At 41.5% G+C, this 21889-nt stretch overlaps 1 long non-coding RNA gene across 1 annotated transcript in view; it reads left to right on the top strand.

Annotated features, from left to right (window-relative positions):
- The first annotated feature begins 376 nt into the window (after positions 1-376).
- Positions 377-21889, top strand: part of LOC140518836 (uncharacterized) — a 38864-nt gene continuing 17351 nt past the window's right edge. The window contains exon 1 of the long non-coding RNA XR_011972028.1: positions 377-2273. This is a non-coding gene — a long non-coding RNA (uncharacterized lncRNA). The remainder of the gene's footprint in view (positions 2274-21889) is intronic.

Raw genomic sequence — 21889 nt, 5'->3', positions numbered from 1 at the left:
TTCAAAACTGCACTGCCTCCAGCAGGGACCTCCCCTGTGCACATTTGGTGCCCATGTTTTGCCCAGAGGCAATTTGCTCTGATACATGTGGGTGGCACAGCACAGAGTTCTGAGCCTAGAGTCAGGAAGACCTGGGGTGAAATCTAGCCGCAGACACATATTAATTGTGTGCCCCTGGACAAGTCATTTAACCTGTTTGCCTCAGTTTCCCCAACTGTAAAATGGGAATAATAATAGAGCCTACCTCCCAGGGATGTTGGGAGGATCAAATCAGAAAATCTGCAAGAAAAAAAAATAGTCAGCTCAGTGCCTAGCACATAGTAGGCACTTTGTAAATGCTTATTCCTTTTTTTCTATTCCCTTCCCCTCTCTTTTGTTTTCTTCTGTGCTATTTCCATTTCCTCCTTAGACAAATCTAGGACTGTGATAGAGGAGTCTAAATGGGGGGTCTTCACTCTCCTTGATGGTAAAGAGCTTGGTGTTTCCGTCTCTGCTTTGTTTGTTGTCCTTTCAGTTTCCTCCTTAAATGCCCTCAGGATGACTTTGCTTGTGTCTCTTGCCAAGGTTTTGTTAAACTGGTTTTTCTTTCTAGCTTCTTGCTCTTTCATGGGGTGAAAACTGCCCATGATCATCCACCATCCTAATCCGTAAGATTTTATAAATGAGTTCCAATTCTAAATTGGCACTGCCCTTTGCTATCAGATCTCTTCATTTAGCAAGTATTTGCTAGCTAAGGTGACTTTTAGCTCTTCTGGTCTTCTCATTATGGCAATTAATTTGCATGGCATAACCTTGAAAGTATTATAATCTGTGTTGATATTTTTCCTCTCATCCATTTCTAGGCATCAGTGGTGTTGTTAATCATTTTCAGTCATTTCTGAGGCTTCATGATCCCATTTGGAATTTTCTTGACAGAGATAACTGGAGGGGTTTGCCATTTCCTTCTCCAGCTCATTTTACAGATGAGGAAGCTGAGGCAAACAGAGTTAAGTGACTTAACCAGGGTCACACAGCTAGTAAGTGTCTGAGGCCAAGAAGATAAATCTTCTTTGCTCCAGGCCACCTAGTTGCCCACTCAATAACTTCTCTTGATAGATCATGTTAGGGTAGTTTTAATAGCACCCCATGTATTATTCTCATTGTCATTTTTTCTTCCAGCTTTGTATTAATTTTTATCTTAACTCCAAGAGGAAAGTAGCATGGGGAGTGACCCTGGGAACTCCATCCTGGTTAAGCTCACAAACCCTCAGGACCAGGAGGAAGATGCTTGGTCATGAATCCTCTGGCTATGGCAACTGGCTAAACAAAGCAAAATACAAAATGACCTTCAATCTTGTATGGCCCTGTTCTCTTCCTGCAGTGACGGTGGCAGATTATCACCGAAGGGGGCAGAGAGGGCTAAGGATCATAATTCTTACACCAATTTTAAATATTAAGTTGGCTGTTGGTACCGTATACTCTATCTCACTATGTAAGATCCTTGTCAATGAAAAGGCATGCTGATCAAGAAACTAAATTGTATTATCTTCACATTCTCACTACAATCAAAATCAAAAGACAAAGAGGTTGAACCCAAAGGAAGCACTACTTGCAGGTATCTCGGAGAAACAAAGGGAAAAGTCAGCAGTGTTGGTTTTATTGCATGCCCAAAGGCCAAAAGAAACACAATTTCATGGAACATTTGGTTAACTTGTGTTGTAATGTTCATGATCAATATTTACCAAAAAAAAGCAAAACAAAACAAAACCAACCTATAATGCAAATGACTGCAGGATGAAATCTGTCATTGAGGATAAGGAAGGAGAGAAATTCTATGAAGAATTTGATAAGACCATCTAGATGAAATCAACATACATGTTGGTATTCAGTGACTAATGCAAAGGTGGGAATAGATGAGAAAGGTTAAAAAATACAAAGGAAAAGAATTTTTTAAGTGTAAGGAGTAAAAATAAGAGACCAGAGACTTGTAGGCCACAGAAAATCTCCATACATGTATCATCATCATCTTTGAGAAAAGAAGGCAAGATTCTAGACATGACAAGCCCTGAACAACATATCAAAAATTGAAATTAATTATATTTTGACAGACAGGAAATGATTCGTCACTTATGTGGGAGTTCATCCTGAATCAGTTGTCCGTGTACAGACAACCAACATATTAGTACTAACAATAATAATAGTTTATATTTACACACTAGGTTAAGATTTGCAGAGCGCTGGACGTGAAGAACATATCTGATCCTCACAACAACCCTGTGAAGAAGGCACTACAGGTATCTTCATCTTATAGATAAGGAAATTGAGGCATGTACTACTCCAGACTACTACTCCAGACAAACTGGTCTACTTGATATTCTCTGAACAGAACATTCCACTTCTCACTTAGATGCTCTTGCTTTGGCTGGCTGTCCTCCACTCCTGACCTCTGACCTATAGGAGAGCTCAGCTCAATAGCTGTCTTCTATAATAAGGCCCTTCCTAATTCCTCTAGCAGTCAGCACTCTGCCATTGACAACCAATTCCTCAAATTACCATGTTTTCTTGTTGAGCATATATGTTTTTATTTACATGTGTATGTGTTATTTTTTTCTCCTGTAGAATATAAGCTCCTTAAGGACAGGAGCTTTTGTTTTGTTTTGGTTTTTATATGCCTAGATACTAGAATAATGTCTACTACGTAGTAGGTGCTTAATAAGTGCATAGGATTATAGGATCATAGACCTAGAGCTTGGAAAGACCTGAGAGCCCAACTACTTCAATTCCCTTATTTCATAAATGAGGAAACTGAGGTCCAGGGACATAAGTAATTTGCCCAAAGTTATATAGGTATTAAGTATGTGAGAGGTAGAACTTGAAGCCAGATCTGGAACCCTGACTCTAGATTCAGTGTTCTTTCCACTCTACTGCCCCAAATTGGATTGAATTAAGTGGTTTGCCTAAGGTCAGACACCTAACAATATCCTCCATACTAGCTAGAAAAAGTGATTTTTCTTAAGCATAGATCTGATTATGTCAGTCTCTTTCCATTCATTAAATTCCAAGGGCTCCCTGTTTCTTGGATAGACTATAAGCTGTCTTTTAAAGGCCATCACAACTTGGCCTCAACCCAGTTGTAGTTTTCAATATCATTATATCTACTCCCTTTCCTGAACTTCCAAATACAGCCAAACTACCCTTCTGTCTATTCCTCACACATGGCATCCATCTTTCTCCTCCATGCCTTTGTCCTGGCTGTTCCTCATTCCTGGGAGGTCCCCCCTCCTCACCTCCACCTTATAGAATGCCTCACTTCCTTCAGAATACCACATAAGCCCTTCCTTCCTGCCAAAGCCTGTCCTCCTTCCCCAGAACTGCTGGTGATCTGCCTAACTACTCTGTATTCAGCTACTTTACACTGATACTTTTACTTATCTGTGTATAATTGCTCTGACTAATCTGAGTCATTGTTCTCATATGTATCTGTACATATTGGTTCTTTAGATTACAAACTTGGTGAGAGCAGAAACTGGCTTTCTCTTTATTTATTGTATACCCAGGACTTAGCACAGGACCTGGAATGATATCGGCACTTAATAAACATTTATTGGATTGAATGTTGTCTCCTTTGACAGAATGGAAGCTATTGAGAGCAAGGATTGTTCATTTTTTTTCTTTGTATTCCCAGGGCCTAGAAAAGTGTCGAGTACATGGAAGTAGCTTAATAAATTGATTGATCACAAGCACTGGAAGTGAGGCAAACACAAATATATACAAATACCTACATTCACTCATTCATTCCATCAGTATCTATATGATGATCTGTGCAAGGTCTTATACTGGGGGAGAGATATAACCCTATCCTTGCCCTCTTTCTGCTCACAGCCTACTAAGAGATAAGACAGGGACCCAGAAGTACAATCCGCGGCAGAGTATGAGTAAGGTTATAAAGGAAAGGCAGACATAGGACTGAGAGGGTTCTAAAGAGGGGTGGAGGGAGAGAGAGAGGTAAGGAGGGAACATATCCAGCTAGGGGGCATTGTGAACACAGAGGTACATACATACGCACTCACTCTCCCCAAGTGCCCGTACACACACACCCCATTCCCCCAGGCATAAGCATCCACACGCAGCCACCCACTTGAGCCTGCACAGCCACACAGGGTGTCTCTGTCCTCATTGCTAATGAGCCAGGCACCAATTCCAAACCACCAACTTGTAACTGAATAAACATGATAAACGGCTCCTTTCCAGATGGCTTTTTATGCAGAACTGTTTATGCAGTGTTGATAGATAGCAAATTTTATGCCAATAAATCCTCATGTTTTAAAACATTTGCCTTCTTAATTGGCCAGTTTACATGTAAAATATGTTTATGTGCATTACTGAGCTTAGGTTAGGCCTCTGGTTGGAGGGAGTCCCTCTGTTCACCCACTGCCCAGCAGTTAATGCAGAGATGAAGGATGCATTGGACGGCCAGCTCCCCCAGCTCCTGTCCTTTGGGACAGCTGGTAATCTAACTGAAAGAGGTTTGGTAGTGGAAGGAACTAGGAGACTGGAAATTCAAGTCCCAGTCATTGGGAACTTTCTCTGTTCTCTGGGCCTTGGTTTAACTAACTATCCAACGAAGGGTCAGACCTGATGCTCAGTAAGAAACTGAGAGCTCTGGCATTAGGAATCTAGATTACCCACCCCTGGGTCCAGCAAACATCCCTGGAAAAAAATCTAACAGCCTCCTTCTTAGGCTTCTTCTCAATCTTCCCTCCTCCCAAGCTAGGGAATGACGCAAGCTCAGTGTGTGAGAGGAGGTATGGTAAGAAGGCAACCCCTGACCTGAAGCTCTTTGCAATGGGACTCTTATTTATTTATTTATGAATTTATTTAACTTTTAACATTCATTCTCACAAAATTTTGGGTTCCAAATTTTCTCCCCATTTGTCCCCTCCCCCCACCCCAAAACACCAAACATTCTAATTGTCCCTATCACCAATCTGTCCTCTCTTCTATCATCCCTCTCTGCCCTTGTCCCCATCTTCTCTTTTGTCCTGTAGGACCAGATAACTTTCTATACCCCTTTACCTGTATTTCTTATTTCCTAGTAGCAAGAACAGTACTCAACAGTTGTTCCTAAAACTTTGAGTTCCAACTTCTCTTCATCCCTTCCTCCCCACCCATTTCTTTTGGAAGGCAAGCAATTCAATATAGGCCATATCTGTGTAGTTTTGCAAATGACTTCCATAATAGTCGTATTGTGTAAGACTAACTATATTTCACTCCATCCTATCCTGCCCTGCAATGGGACTCTTCTTATTGGTAAAGATGAAGGCCCTGCCCTGAGTGAAGGGCTGGGGAGAGCTGACCAGAGTGGGAGAGCACCAGCCTTCTTCAGTTGTTGGAGGGTTTGGTCTTTGGTTGGAGGGTTTCAAGGGTTTGGTCTTTTCCAGTGCTTCTGGCTTCCAGCTTAAAGGAAAAAAAAATAGAAGGGGCCAACCCCACTTCAGGTTGCTGAAAAAAAAGACTCTGGGAAGGCTGAAAGAAGCGAGAAGTTTCCAAAATGTCCCCATTCCCAGCTTGCTGCAATAGAGATTTTGGGGATTTTCCCTTCAGTTGAGATCTAGGACTCTCTTGGTTGAACTACATCATCTCACACCCAATAGGAGAGCTCCTTCAGTCTGCTTTGGCTGATGTATATTGTCCTACGCATACCTTCTCTGATTTCTGTTTTGCTATTTGGATAAATGGCTTTCTTTGTTATTCTTTATGTGAGCTCATTGTGGACCTGACATTTGATGGGAAAGGGGTCAAGTCTTGGATTTAGAACTTAAGGTCCTCCTTCCCTTCAATCATGATGGCAAAGTGCTCAGAAGCTAGGTCAAACCCAATCGTATCCCCTTAGATGAACAATATTTAAGGAAGCAGATAGACATAATCTGAGTCTGGTACACCTTCTCTCTGAAGAGAACAGAGTTGTAGCCTCTGGATTAAACTTCTTTCTTCCTCTCTAGAAGGAATTAAAATCTTCCTTGGATAAGGGTGGAAAGAGAAAAGGCTAGAGATGCCTATTCTCCCTCCATTTGAGCCATATAAGGACAACCTTCACCACACATTTGGGGCCCACTCTTATTACAGAAAACACCATAGTCTTAGGGGCAGAAGGATTACAAGGGGAGGGGTTGTAAGGCCATAAGGTCAGAGCTAGAATCAACCTCAAAGGTCATTTGGTCCAAACCCCTCATTTTACACATGAAGAAATTCAGTTCCAGCAAAGTTCAGTGGCCTTCTCAAGGTCACACAGGCAATGTCAGTGAAGGGGTCTGAACCCTGGTATTCTGACTTAGGATCCAAGTTCAAGGGGAGTTGGAAAAAGAACAGGACGCAAACCAGCATCAAGACTCCCAAAAGAGGCAGGTGACTGTTTAGCAGACTCAGGGGTGGGGGACCTGCAGCCTCAAGGCTGCTGAGACCTTCTAAGTCCTTGAGTGCAGCCTTTTGACTAAGTCCAAGTTTTACAGAACAAATCCTTTTATTAAAGAGATTTGTTCTGTGAAGTTTGGATTCAGGCAAAGGGCCACATTTGAGGATCTAGAGGGCCACATGTGGTCTTGAGGCTACAAGTTCCTCATCCCTGGAGACTGTGGATGGCCTCCCAGTGTGGGGAAAGGAGCCTGGATTTGAGGGTGTAAGGTGATAGGGAGCCTCAAGAGGGTGAGGTGAGTGGTGTTTGAGAGGACTGACAATGTGAGCAAGGATAGATTGAGGAGAAACATTGCAGAGAAGATTCAATAACATGAGAAGCACAATGGGAAGGGAAGGCAAGAAAGAGGGAGGACTCGGAGATGCCTCAGAACCTGCAGTGCTGATCGCCTGAGCACGGAGCCACTATCAAGTTCAGTTCCCTTACACATGTAGCAATCCCTTTCATAGCATCCCTGACGAGCAGTCATTCAGCCTCTACTTGAATATGCTAGTGATAGGAAAATCACCATGAACTCAACCCTTGGAGCAATTCTGACTGTTATGTTTTTCTTTACATGGTGCTGATGTCTTTCTGAATCTCTAATTTAAATCTGAAATCTCTAATTTCCCCCTAACTTCCAATCCTGCTTCTCGGGGCCAACTGGCCTGAATTTAGTCCTGCTTTTTCAGATACTTGATGACCATGATGTTGTTCTCCTTAATTTTCTTTTCCTCAAGCTACCAGGGGTAGGGAACCTGCGGCCTCAAGGCTATATGTGGCCCTCTAGGTCCTCAAATGTGGCCCTTTGTCTGAATCCAAGCTTCACAGAACAAATCTCCTTAAAAAAGGATTTGTTCTGTAAAACTTGGACTCAGTCAAAAGACTGCACTCAAGGACTTAGGTCTCACCAGCCTTGAAGCCACCCTTGAGTCTGCTAAACAGTCACCTGCCTCTGTTGGGAGTCTTGATGCTGGTCTGCATTTTGTTCTTTTTCCAACTCCCCTTAGGACTTAGAAGGCCAGCTGCAGGTTCCTCACCCCTCTAATCCTTAACTCTTTCCACTGATCCTTCCCTAGTTTCCCCAACCACTCCCCCAAACTGGTAGTGCCTTCCCTCTGAGATTATCATACATACATATACATACATACGTGTGTGTGTGTGTGTGTGTAGTTACTCATACATTGTCTCCCCCACTAGACTGAGTGTACCTTGAGACCAAGGGCTGTTTTTTGCCTTTCCTTGTATCCCCAGTGCTTAGCGCAGTGCCTGGTACATAGTAGGCACTTAATAAATGATTGTTGATGATGACAATGATGAGGATGACAAAGCATCTCACTTCAGCCAGGCCACATTTTCTCCTGATTGCCTCATGAGTGATCCAAGTAGGTCCCCTGGGAAGGCCCATGCATGTTCTTGAAAAAATGAAAAATACAAGTTTATATATTTTTTTAAGATTTTCATCTAAACTCTGCTTAACAACCTGCTATAAAAGCCAGGTGGGTGTAATCTCTCCCCCATTTTCCTCTTTCCCATTTCACAGCCAGAACACCAAGTTCCATTTATAAGACTTTCTACACAGTCAATGAATTTTTGTGGTATAGCTATGGCTTGGTCTGAGCTTGCCTGATGGAGGCAGGGGCCTAGCCTTCTAGAAAGATTAGAGCTGCCTGGCAGCTCGGGGCTATTACTCTCCTAAAAGTGAGATACAAGACCACTTAACTCCGGGCAGCTTTCATAAAAAGGAATTTATTGCCAAACGGGAATTTCTGCTTTTGCAGTCAGAGGAAGGGAAGTGGGAGTCACTGGGGCTGGACTCCAAAAGAGCAAGGTTCAAGTCCCGCCCAGCTCTGCCCCTGATTGGCTGTGCAGCCTCGTCCAGGTCACTTCACTATATCTAGACCTCAATTTCCTCTTGTAAAATGAATGAGTTGGTTTGATCTCTAAGGTCCCAACTCTAATATTCTGTTTTATGATTCATGAATACAATTTTTCAAGGGAAAATTAAAAAACATCCACATCTTAGATCCACATCCTGAGGCCAAGAGAGAGAAAGGATTTGTTAATAAGTCACGGACAATTCTATTTAAACTTGTTATCTTAGTTATTAGTCAGGAGCAATATTTCTTACTAATAGCCAGTTTCAGATGATAAAACCAACACTTTGGGATAATGAAAGCTCTAAGTATTAGTCTCTCACAAGGAACCCAAAGCTGCAACAATCTTTGTATCATGTCCCAGATATAGTTAGCAATCTCCAATTTCTCTGTACATTCTCCTGAATTTACCCTTTTGGCAAATAAAACATTCTCCATTCACTGACCCTCTTGTATTTAAAATGTTATTATTGTTGCTGTCCAATCATGTCTGACTCTTCATGACCCCATATGGGATTTTCTTGTCAAAGATGCTGGAGTGATTTGCCATTTCCTTCTTCAGCTCATTTTACAGATGAGGAAACTGAAGCAAACAGGGTTAAGTGACTTGCCGAGGGTCACACACTTAATAAGTATCTGAGGCCTCATTTGAACGCAGGCCTTTTTGACTCCAGGCCTGGACTCCAGGCCATTTAAAATGTTACTTAAGGTTTAATGAATGGTTGTGGAGGTAGTGGAACCATTCATTGGTTCTACTATTCCGGCAAACAATTTGGAATTGTTCAAAAAAACCCACTAAAGTGTTAATACCCTTTATCTCAGAAAACTCTATTGTCATGTGGTTTGTGATATTTTGCACTATAAGAAATAATGAAAGTAAGGAATTCAGAAAACCAAGGGCTGTCTTGGATGAACTAATGCTAAATAAGGCAAAACTAAGAAAACAACGTACATAATGACTACAATAACGTAAATGAAACCAACAACATAAAGCCAAATGCTGTACAATTACAATGATGACTCTCAATTCCAAAGAGATGAAAAAATAAACCTCTTTCCTTCAAAAAAAATTCCCAATTACATGTAAATAATTTTTAACACTATTTTTAAAACTTGGAGTCTCAAATTCTCTCCCCCTCCCCCCCACCCTTTTCACTAAGAAGGCAAACAGTTTGATATAGGTTACATATGTGCAGTCATGCAAAACATATTTCCATATTGTGAAAGAAAACACAAACTTAAAAAACTCAACCCCAAACCCCAAGAAAAATAAAGCAAGTGAAAAAATGGTGTGCTTTGATCTGCATTCAGATTCCATCAGTTCTCTCTCTGGAGATGGATAACATTTTTCATCATGAGTCCTTCAGAATTATTTTGGATCATTGCTGAAAATAGCAAAGTCATTAATAGTTGATCATTATACAATGTTGCTGTTACTGTGTACAATGTCTTCCTGGTTCTTCTCACTTCACTTTGCATCAGTTCATTTAAGTCTTTCCAGATTTTTCTGAAAGGGTCCTGCTCATCATTTCTTATAGCACAATAATATTCCATGCCACACCTTGTTCAGCCATTCCCCAATTGATGGTCATCTCCTTGATTTTCAGTGTTTGGCCATCATGGTAAGAATTGCCATAAATATTTTTGTATACATTGGTTCGTTTTCTTTTTTAAAATTTCTTTGGGATGTGTTTCTCACACATAAAACTCTATCCCCCAACTCTGCATCTTTGCCCAGGCTTCCTGGAAGGCTCTCTCACATCATCTTCTTCTTTTGGAATAGCCCCTTTCAAGACTCAAGAACCACGTCCTACAAGATGCCTTTCACAGTTGTTCATGCTTCCTTCACCAAACTACATTGTATTTGTTTTGCAGGTATTCTGTATTTATGTAACTGTGGACACATTTCCCTCTAGAAGAATGGAAACTCCTAGAACAAAGAGACTATCATGTTGGTATATTTTTTTGCCCATCAGCTAACATGGGGCAGCAATAGATAGAGTGCCAAGCCTGGATTCAGGAAGACCCGAGTTCAAATCTAGCCTCAGGCACGTACTAGCTGAGTGCCCCTGGACAAGTCACTGAACCCTATTTACCTCAGTTTCCTCATTTGTAAAAATGAGCTGGAGAAGGAAATGACAAACCACTCTAGTATCCTTGCCAAGAAAACCCCAAATGGGATCATGAAGAGTTGGACACGATTGAACAACAACAACAAATCAACTAGCACAGTTCCTGCCACATAGTAGGCATCTAATAAATGCTCATTAAATTCAATTTTCCTCCAAGATTGTCACCAACATTCCCAAAATTCTCCTGTAACATGACATCTTCTGGATTCAAGAAAGGTACAAGAGGTGGCTGTCTGTTTGCTCTCTTATCTTAAAGTCAGACTCCTTATCACAAGCTACCAGCTGATATACTCCCCATTTTACTCCATCTTCTAGCTTCTTTGGCCTGGGAACTCATTTACAAATTTTCACTCTCCTAGGCTACTCCTAAGTCTTGCCCTTGGTCTGGTTAGGGTTAGAAGTTAGAGACTGGTATTGGGATAGGGTAGAGCCACTGATCCTCTGCTCCCTGTGGGTACTAAGTGGCCCTTCACTCCCACCCCACCCCAGATGAAGAGGGTATCTCTCATGATACAGACAGAAGGGAAAAGGAAAATAGGTAGCAATGGGCAGTGCCAACAGCCCCAGGTTTAAGCAAGAAAAAGGACTGGTATAGTAGAAAGCATATTGGATTCGGAGTCAGAGAGCCTGGGTTTGAATTCTAACCCTTTCCCTCCCTACCTGTGTGACATTGGGCAAATCCCGTCTCTTCTTTAGAAACTGGAGAGTTTGGACAAAACTTTCTAAGGACTCTTATAGTTCTATGATTCTAAATCCTCTAATCTTCTGCTATTAACTCCCTCTGTGTCCTTAGCTACAAGTTAGTAGCTACCTTCTCCCCACTCCAGTCCCCCTGCTTTTCAGCTCCCCTTTATGGTCTGTGTTCCCCCATCAGAATGTAAGCTCTTCAAAGGCAGGAACTCTTTCTTCTTGCTTGTATTATATCCTTAGCACTTAGCACGGTGCCTGGCACATAGTTAATAAATGTCTATTGCCTGCCTTCCTAACTTTATGTAAGTTTTTTCTATACCTCAGTTTTCTCCCCTTCAAAGCTAAATTCAAGTTCCAGTCCTCACTGGGCATGCCCATATGCACACACTCCTATAGGAAGCTTCAGATTTAAAGGAATTTGGGGGTCAAAAGTATAGCTTCCCAAAGTGCGCAATATACCACCACCTGGAGGGCACTGAAATGATGGGGATGGGGTAGTAGCCTTGGATTCAATTAGAGGGCATTGAATAATAATGAGGATGGTGGAAGCATAAGGAAAGAAAAGAAGGAAAACGATGAAGAACCATTTGAACGTTTCATCTGTTGTGCAACAAAGTTAAAGTTGTAGTGATTACATTATTTTCCAAATAGATAAAAAATTCAAGTTATAACCGATCCATGGTCAAGCAACAGATCTTAACAAGCAAGTGTTGGTGGTAGGCAAACCTGTCATGCATTATCGGGAAGTCCAGCATGCATTTGCAGGAATATGTACATGTAATGACTTGTTTACAATATGGTACTGGACAGTTAAATGATACAATATTGTATCATCAAAATTTTAATGCAGGATAAAACTCACAAATTTGCAATAAATTATTAAATTTAAGATGCATCATTTAAAAAAATTATATTTTTTGAAATGACACAAAATTTAAAAATAACATTCAAGGGTTAAAGGAAGCAGATTTCCATGGGATCACTGAGTAATTTCTTTCTTTTTTGAAAAGGGAATGAACATTATGAAGTGCAAAATGGATAATTTTGATTACATTAAATTGAAAAGTTTTTGCACAAACACACCCAATGCAACCAAGGTTAGGAGGGAAGCAGAAAACTGGGAAAGAATTTTTGCAACTTGTGTCTGTGATAAAGACCTCATTTCTAAAATATATGGAAAACTGAGTCAAATTTGCAAGAATACAAGTCATTACCCAGTTGATAAATGGTCAAAGGAGATGAACAGGCAGTTTTCAGAGGAAGAAATTAAAGCTATCTATAGTCATATGAAAAAATATTCCAAATTACTATTGATTAGAGAGATGCAAATCAAAACAGCTCTGAGGTACCACATCACACCTATAAGATTGACTAACATGACAAAACAGCAAGATGATAAATGTTGGAGAAGATGTGGGAGAGCTGGAACACTAATTCATTGTTGGTGGAGCTGTAAGCTGATCCAACCATTCTGGAGAGCAATTTGGAAGTATGCCCAAAGGGCTACAAAAATGTACATACGCTTTGACCCAGCAATATCACTTCTAGGACTGTATCCCAAAGAGATCATAGAAATGGGAAAGGGTCCCACATGTACAAAAACATTTATAGCAGTTCTCTTTGTGGTGACCAAAAACTGGAAACCAAGGGGATGCCCATCAATTGGGGAATGGTTGAACAAGTTGTAGTATATGAATATAGTGGAATGCTATTGTGCTGTAAGAAATGATGAACAGAAAGACTTCAGAGAGGCCTGAAAAGACTTAAATAAACTGATGCTGAGTGAAAGGAGCAGAACCAGGAGAATTTTGTACACAGCAACAACCACAGTGTGAGAAGAATTTTTCTGGTAGACTTAGTCCTTCACAGCAATGCAAGAACCTAAAAAATTCCCACTGGACTCTTGAGACAAAACACCTTCCACATCCAGAGAAGGAACTATGGATTTCAATCACAGAAGGAAGCAGACCATTTTCTCTTGTGCTATGTTTTGTTTTGTTATACGGTTTCTTCCATTCATTTTGATTCTTCTATGCAACATGACTAAGGTGAAGATGTATTTGATAAGAATGTATGTGTAGAACCTATGTAAGATTGCATGCCATCTCAGGGAGGGAGTGGGGAAGGAGGGGAAAGAAGGGGGAGGGAGGGGAAAAAATTTAGGATATATGGAAGTGATGGTAGAAAACTGAAAACAAATAAAATAATTTTTTTAAAAAAAGAAAGAAAAGGGGATGGTAGGACAAATAAGTTTGGGAACCTCTGGTCAAGAGGAAGAGAGGAAGGATGGGAGGGTAGGAAAACAAAGAGGAAGCTGATAAAGGTTCAGAGACAGGAAAGGAAAATGACTAGAAAGATCAAGAGATAAGAGGCGGTTGGAAGGAACTGGACCCACTGGAGGGGTAGGATCTTCACCAAGATGGGCATTATCTGGTCCAGGGCCAGGGCAACTTGGTTATAGAGCCTGGATAAATTCTGCTCACTCCATGGAGATGTTTGAAAGTCCAGGTCAAACTAAGCAGGTCTTGTAGCCATAGCACTCAGTGGTATAGCTACCAGGGGTGTTCCTGCCATATTCTGGGAAGACCAGGGATAGCCACCACCAAGGCCAGACATAAACCTGGTGGGACTGGCTAGGTAGGAGGAAGAGGGAAACCCAAACTATCTGTTTCTAAGTATTTGAAGTCTGTCAAGTGGAAAAGTTAGCCTATCTACACGGTAACAGATTTAAAGCTGGCAAGGATTGTAGCAGCCACCTAATCCAACCCTTCTTCATCTTACAAATGAGAAAACTGAAGACCAGAGAGGTTAAAGTGATTTGTCCAAAGTCACACAGTAAATGATAAAGCCAAGATTTAGAACTTGAAATTCCAGAGATCTTTCTATATCATTTTGGCTTCTTTATAAACATTACTAGGTTCAGGGAAAATCTGTTAAGACAATTTGAGAGGAAAATAAAGTGGGGGAAGGAGAGTAATATGAAATAAGTCTGGAAAGGTATGTTGGAGCCAGACTGTGGAAGGCTTTAAAGACCAGGCTTGGGAGTTTTTACCTCATCCTATCAGAGAAGTGACATAACCAGACCCTGTGATTTAGGGAGATTATTTTTGCAGCTGTGTGAAGAACCAATTGTAGAGGGGAGAGACAGGAAGCTGGGCAACCAATTAGCAGGCTATCATAGCAGTTCAGATGAAAGGTGATGAGAGCCCACACACAGTTGATAGCTATGTGAGTTGATGGAAGGGAGTTGGCAAAGACGTTGTCAAGATGGAATCTGCTAGTCCAGGAGTTTGTCAGTGAAAGGGAGAAGAGATATAGGATAAGGACTTTCAGGGATGGCAGGGTCAAGTCAAGGTTTTATAAAGATAGAGGATAGTTAAGCATGCTAGTAGGTATCCTAGAAGGAAAACAGATTAATCTCTTTGGAATAGATGTCTAGTAGTGGGATTTCTGGGGGCAGCTAGCTGGTGCAGTGGATAGAGCTCTGGGTCTGGAGTCAGGAAGATTCATTTTCCTGAGTTCAAATCCAGCCTCAGACACTTCCTGTGTCACTCTGGGCAAGTCACTTAACCCTGTTTGCCTCAGTTTCCTCATTTGGAGAAGGAAATGGCAAACCACTCCAGTATCTTTGCCAATAAAACCCTAAATGAGGTCATGAAGAGTCAGACATGACTGAAATGACTGAACAACAAGTGGGATTTCTGAATCGAAAGGAAAGCAGATCAGACATACTGCTGCCCTCATGGAGTTCACAGTCTAGTAGGGGAATAAGACAAAAAGCATGATTATAATACACAATGTGCACTAGAGAGAAACAACATACCCACCATCCATGTCTGTACCATTTCCCATTCTCTTCCTAAAAATGTTGTATTACTTGATGGCCCTCTTTCCTCACTGTCCACAATCTAGCTCCTCAATTGCTTGAAATATGGCCTCCTCTAGATTCTACTGAAGTTGCTCTAACATTCCCAGTGACATCCTAATCACGAAAGCTTTCTCCACCCTCATCATTACCCCATACCTGCTTTTCCTCTTTGCAGAGGTGAAGAATTAGGGGTATAGAATATTGCAGCCTGTCAGGCATGGTTCATATACTTACTGGTTTTACTGAATGACTTTTGATTTTCTTTCTTCTTCAATTATGTAAAATTGAAAAAGTTTTGCATAAACACAACCTACATAGTTGAAATTAGAAGGAGAAAGAGGTAATTGGGGGAAAAATTGCAGGAGGTTTCTCTGCAAAGAAAATATCCATATATTTATCAATATATAAATATCAATATCTCATATCCAAGATATATAAAGAAATGACTCAAATTTATAAGAATAAGAGTTACTACCCAATAGAAAGTGGTAAAAGGATATGAATAGATACTTTTCAAGCGAGAAATTCAACTTGTCATCAACCATATGAAAGAAATGCTCCATATCACTAATAAGCAGAGAAATGCAAATCAAATTAACTTTGAGGTTAAAGATTATATCCATCAGATCAACAAAGATGTGAAAAAAGAAAAATAGCAATTGTTGGAGTGCCAAGAGAAATGGTGGAGCTGTCAATTAGTCCAGCCATTCTAGAAAACAACTTGGAACTATGCCCCTGAAGTCTCTAAACTGTGCATGCCCTTTGACTCAGTCATATTACAAGGTCTATACTCTAACAGGATCAAAGAAAGAAAGGAAAGGACTCCTGTGTGCAAACCATCTGTAGCAGCTCCATGTGTAGAAGCAAAAAACCAAAACTGGAAACTAAGGAAGTGCCAATTAAATGGGGAATGGCTGAATAAATCATGATATATGAAAGTAATGGAATATTATTACACCAAAAGAAATGATGAAAAAGACAGTTTCAGAGAAAAGTGGGAAGATCTGGTGCAGAGAGAAGTGAGCAAAGTCAGGAGAATAATTGTGGGGTCCAGAATTGTCCATCTTATAATAAAAAAGAAACTGAGGCAGAGCTCTGAGCCAATGGTTGGTTGGTTGTTGTCTGTTCTCAAAGAGTTCCAAAGTGACATCACTACATTAGAGTCAAGTTACAGTGTGCCCGACAGTGACCGATCAATACAAACTTGGAATACTCTCCCACAGGTCAGGCATAAATAGTCCATGTGAACATTTGGGGTGCCTTCTCTAAATCTGTACATCTTACATTTCTTTTTAGCCACTCCAATTCCTTGTTAATCAAAAAAAAGACTTTAAATTTAAAAAATAAATGAAAGTTATGTAAATACAAAAGACATCAATACATACAAGATTTAAATAAAACCATTTTTAAAAGACTTCTTTTTTCCAGGCTTTATTCTCCTTTATCTCTGTTGCATTGGAAACAGTCAACTTCCCAAAGTCAGCTGCCCTCCTTTTTTTTAGATCCTTTGTTCTTCCTTGACTTAAGATTCTTTTCTTTTCTCTCTACTGGTTCCTCCATTTCCTTCACTGTCTTCACCATCCTCTTCCTTACTCCTTAACATGGAGATTTATTCCCCAAGGTTCTGCCTGGATACTTTTCTCTTCTATCTACACACTCCCTAGACAAGCTCTGGTGGCTTTCACTATAATCTCTACTCAAATGATAATAGATATGTATATCTCGTCCTCATCTCTCCTCTGAATTCCAAACCTGCATCTCCAACTGCTTAACAGGAAATCACCTAAATTTCACACTTATCCAAGGTTTATCTTTCCCCTAAATCTGCTCTTCTCTCTGACTTCATTATTTTTTGACATGATCTTTCCAGTTTTATCTCCTGTTATTCAACAAAGCTAGTCAGCAGCTTGGTGGCATGGTTGCTGGAGTGCTGGACTGAGAGATAGGAAGCCCCGAATTATAATCCTGCCTCAGACACTTATTGGCTGTGACCATGGGCAAATCACTTAATCGCCCCGTGCCTCAGTTTCCCAATTTGTCAAATGAAGAGCTTGGACTTGATGATCTCTAAAGACCCTTCTAGCTCTGAATCTATGATCCTTGAGGGCAGAGATTTGTTCTTGTTTTTCTTTGTATTCCCCAACACTTAGTATATTATCTGGCAAATAGAGCAAGTGATTGATAAATGCTTGTTGACTGATTGGAACTGTACCATACGCTCCAGTCTAGGCCATTCAGCCCCTTCCATGGTTCAAAAACATGATCTGAGACTACTGTGCCAAGAGACCAGATGTGAAAAGAGAGATCCTTAAGAAACCAAAGGCTTCAGGCTGTCTGACCTCCAATTCCATCTCCTGGCCAAATGGGGCCAAGCCCGCTAGAGGTGCCTTTCCATAAGGTTCCACAAACATTTACTAAGTCCTTACTATTATATTCAGGACCATGCACCTCATTCTGGGATATAGAGTTAAAGAAGACACAGTCCCTCCCCCATGGAGGCTCAGTGTATCAAACTGGGGTGTTACATGAATGCTCCAAGGTCTGGTCAAGCTGTTTTTCTCTTTCTCACTCAGAGCCCTCCAGCTCTCATCTCTGAGCCTTTGCTCTGGCTGTGACCCGCTTCCACCCTCCACATCTGGAATGCTCTTCCTCCCCCTGCTCCATAGAATCTTTAATTTCCTTTACGGCTCAGTTCAGACACCACCTTCAACATGAGGTCTTTCTGGATTCCTCTAGAGTCTAGTGCCTTCCTTGGCCCATCTTCAAAAAATGTCTTGTGGGGGGGAACCCTCTGGACAGACTTTCACCCCAATATCACAATCTTCTCCTGCTAACCTCCTAACTTTTCTTAGTCTGAGAAAATATCTCATTCTGAGTGAGTGGCTCTACCGCTCCAAAATTTCATTGGAGGCATTATTTTAATGTTCTTTAGAGAGAGTTCGGCTGGGTGGCTGACCCTAATCTGTTGTCTCCCACCCCCTGTTACATTTTTAGAAGTACTTGCCTCACAACAATACTGAGGGTTAAATAGAATCATTATTATTGCCCCCAACTAACAAATGAGGTACTGAGGTTCTGAAAGAAAGTCACTTGCCCAGGGCCAGCAAAACTAACGTCAGAACTAGAATTTTAATTCCTGACTCCAGGACTACACTCCACTGGATCTCACTATAGTCCCTATTACATGCAGAGCACTGTGCTAGGCATCGGGAGAGAGACAAAATTTAAATAAGACATCCTCTCTGCCCTCACGGAGCCTGTAGTTTACTAAAGGAAAATGACACAAACTCAGACAAGTGCCTGGTATGTGAGGTATGAAGAGGATAGTCCAATATGACCAGGATCATAGAGATGGCATTTGAGGTGGGCTTCGATGGATGGGCAGGAATGGAGCAGGTGGAGGAAGGGCATTTTTGGCATAGAAAAGGGGGTAATAAAAGGCATCAAGGCAATGGGATACACATTCCAGAGATAAAACATTAGAAAGGTTTAGCTCAACTATGTGGAAAAGGAGGGTAGTGTCAGATTATGGGAAGCAATGAATACCAAGCAGAATTTATATTTTTAACTTCACTGGGTAGGGAATAGGAAGCCACAGAAGATTTTTGAGCACAGGAATGCCATGTCTAAATCTAAACATAGGAAAGATTAAACTAGCAGCTGTATGAAGGATGGCTTGGAAGACAAGTGTGGAACCTAGAAGACCTGAGCTGCTAATGAGAGCCCAGACTAGTATGGCGACACTGAGTCTACTTTCTCAGTTCCAGAGAGTTTATTCTGCTGTACCACAATATCATACCTATTATATGCAGAGTTTATTCATTATAAGGAAAAGGGCAACAATCCAGATACAGAAAATGTTTAGAAGCCAGGTATCTCAGGCCACAAAGGTTGCCAGAGTCCTCCCTCGTGAGTCAATATGGTGGAAGCTTCTGGGCCTGAGTAAATGCTATCCTGCATGCTCACTTGATAACACGACTGTCTCATACATTCTCGGCCCTTTGGGCTGAGCTTAATCTCTAGGAGACAGTGCCATCTGCAGGCTTCAAAGCAAGTGAAGTACACACTGGAATCTCAAGTGTCTCCATAGACTTTCTTCCTGTGGAGGAGATTCTTACCCCAGACAAGGGGGATAAGGACAACTAGATGTCCTCTACAATCCCTTCTAGCTAAGAAATATCTATGATTTTGATCTAAAGGTTGTCAGTATCCTGAACTAGGACTGAACACTCACAGTAACAAGGGCGAATTCTAGACCTGCTCTTGCTCTATCCCTATCTCCAGACAGACCCTCATCCAGTCCAGACACCATCCAGGCCTGGTGTTAGTCAAAGAAGCATTATTAAATACTCATTATGTTCCAGGCCCTGTGCTAGGCACTGGGATACAAAGAAAGGCAAAAGACAGTTCATGTGCACACTCTGGTGGGGGAGACAATGTGAAGGTAAGTATTTGTTGTCATTGAGTCGTTCCAGTCATGTCTAGCTCTCTGTGACCCCATTTGGGCTCTTCTTGGCAAAGATACTGCAGTGATTTGCCATTTCCATCTCCAGTTTATTTTATAGATGAGGAAACTGAGGAAAACAGAGTTAAGTGACTTGCCCAGAGTCACACAGCTAGTAAGTATCTAAGGCCAGATTTTGAACTCATGATGAGTCTTCCTGATTCCAGATCCAGCACTCTATCCACTGAACCACCTAACTGCTCCATAAATAGGTAGATAGATATGTGTGTATGTATCTATAGGTAAATATACACATACATTTATGTAAGCATATATATACATATTAGCATGTTATATGCAAATTATATATTATGTGTATATTTACATATATGTAGGTACACACACACACATATATATGGATATTTGCTGGGGAGAGAGAGACAGAAAGGCAGAAACAGACTGAAAGAAGGAGAGAGGGAGGGGGAAGGAGGGAGAGAAGGCAATCTGAAAAGGGAAACATTCAGTTGCTGGTGGTGGGGAGATCAGAAAAGACCTCTCATAGAAGGTGCGCTTTGAGATGAATCTTGAAAGAAGCCAGGAAAATTAAGAGGTGGAGATAAGGGGTCACCCTGAGCAGGAGGGACGGCCGGAGCCAGTGTGTGTGGTGTTGTCTCTGAGAAGTTGCAAGGAGGCTAGTATGGCTGGCTTATAGAGGCAACTGAGTGCAGTAAAGTGTGAAAAGACTGGAAAGGTAGGAAAGGGATGGGTTATGAAGAGCTTTAAATGTCAAAGCAGTTTACATTTGATGTTGGAGGGAGTCACTGGACCTTACCGAGCATGGAGGCAACATGACAGTCAGACTGGGCCTTAGAAAAAATCACCTTAGCTCAGTGGTGGATAGAATGGAGCGGAGAGAGACTTGAGATCAGTTATAGGAGGCTCCAGGTTAGAGAAGATAAGAGCCTCAACTAAAATTGTAGCTATTTGAGCAGAGAGAAGGAGACCAATCCTTGAAGAAATGACAAGATTTAGCTGTGGGTTGAATATGGGGGATGGAAGTGGGGAGTCTGAGAAGGATACCTTGGTATCTGGGGATCTGATGGTACCCTTGACAGTAATAGGGAAATGGATAAGGGGAGAGGTTTTCGGGAGATCATGAGTTCTTTTGGACATGTTGAGTTTGGGATGCTGCAGGATATCTTCTTTGAGATGTCCAAGAAGCAAACGGGGATGAATAACTAGCTCATGAGAGATTGAAGCAAGCTACACTGCTCTGGAATCCATCTGAATAAAGGATTCATTAAACCCATGGACAGGAACAAGAAAAGGTTTTTTTCTGCCTTACACTGTCCAGAGCCCACACCGCCCCTAAAACCCAGTCGTTAGTTGGGGAGGAAAGAATCCTCCAGTTAGGAGGGACAACTCTCTCCTAGTCACTCACTGGCAGGGCCTAAGCCCCTTCCTTCATAAACAGGTACTCATTCAATGCTGTGAAGTCTTAGCTAACCTGTGGGCTACATGGGTAGAAACTTGGATGGTTAAAGTCGTGAGTTAGAAAAGTTGGCTCTCCAGGACAGCTAAGTGGCACAGTGGATAGAGCACTGGCCCTAGAGTCAGGAGGATCTGAGTTCAAATCCAACTTCAAACACTTAACTATATGTGTGACCCTGGGCAAGTCACTTAACCTCAACTGCCTCTTCCCCTACTCCACCCCCAAAAATGCTGGCTCTCAGTCAGGGCCCCAGGACCACTGGTACTGAGCACATCAAGGAGAGAAGCATATGTGGATTACAGCATTTAGCACTACTTCCAGCTCTAATGTTGGAGCCATGGACTGATCTGCCTGCTCTGGAAGGTAGGAGTGTGCTCCAAGGATTAGAGGAGTGAGCATTTCCTCCTTTTTCCAGAGGAAGCAACTTGTATTTGTCCAGCTTACTACCCAGGGTAAGAGAAAGCCTGGATTAGAGTCCTATTTGCCACTGACTTACTACCTGACCTTGGGGGAAATCCTTTCCTTCTGTGGGCCCGTTTCCTCCTCAATGCACTGAGTATTTGAGGTTAAATGATTCCCTTCTAGCTCTGAAATTCTGATTCTGCTATCTAATACTCAACTTGACTGAAAACTCCTTGACAGCAGGGTCTTCTATTTTGGAGAAACAAAATAAGTGTTGCAAAATTAGAACCCCAGAGTTGGAAAGATCATCACAAATCTACTCCAATCACATGAGGCAGTGGATAGAGTACTGACCTAGAATTAGGAAGATGTGGGTTCAAATCCTGACTCAGATACTTACTAGGTATGTAGTCCCAGGCAAGTCATATTACTTCTCTGTGCCTCAGTTTCCTCATCTGTAAAGTGAGTGGGTTGGGCTCAATGATCTCTAAGGTCCCTTCCAGCTCAAAATCTATTATCCTAATTTCATAAATGGGGAAACCGAGGCAAAAGAA

The sequence above is a fragment of the Notamacropus eugenii genome, chromosome 1, assembly GCF_028372415.1.
Source record: "Notamacropus eugenii isolate mMacEug1 chromosome 1, mMacEug1.pri_v2, whole genome shotgun sequence".
NCBI lineage: Eukaryota > Metazoa > Chordata > Mammalia > Diprotodontia > Macropodidae > Notamacropus > Notamacropus eugenii.
The sequence above is the reverse complement of the archived record's forward strand: the minus strand, read 5'-3'. Positions and strand labels throughout refer to the sequence as shown.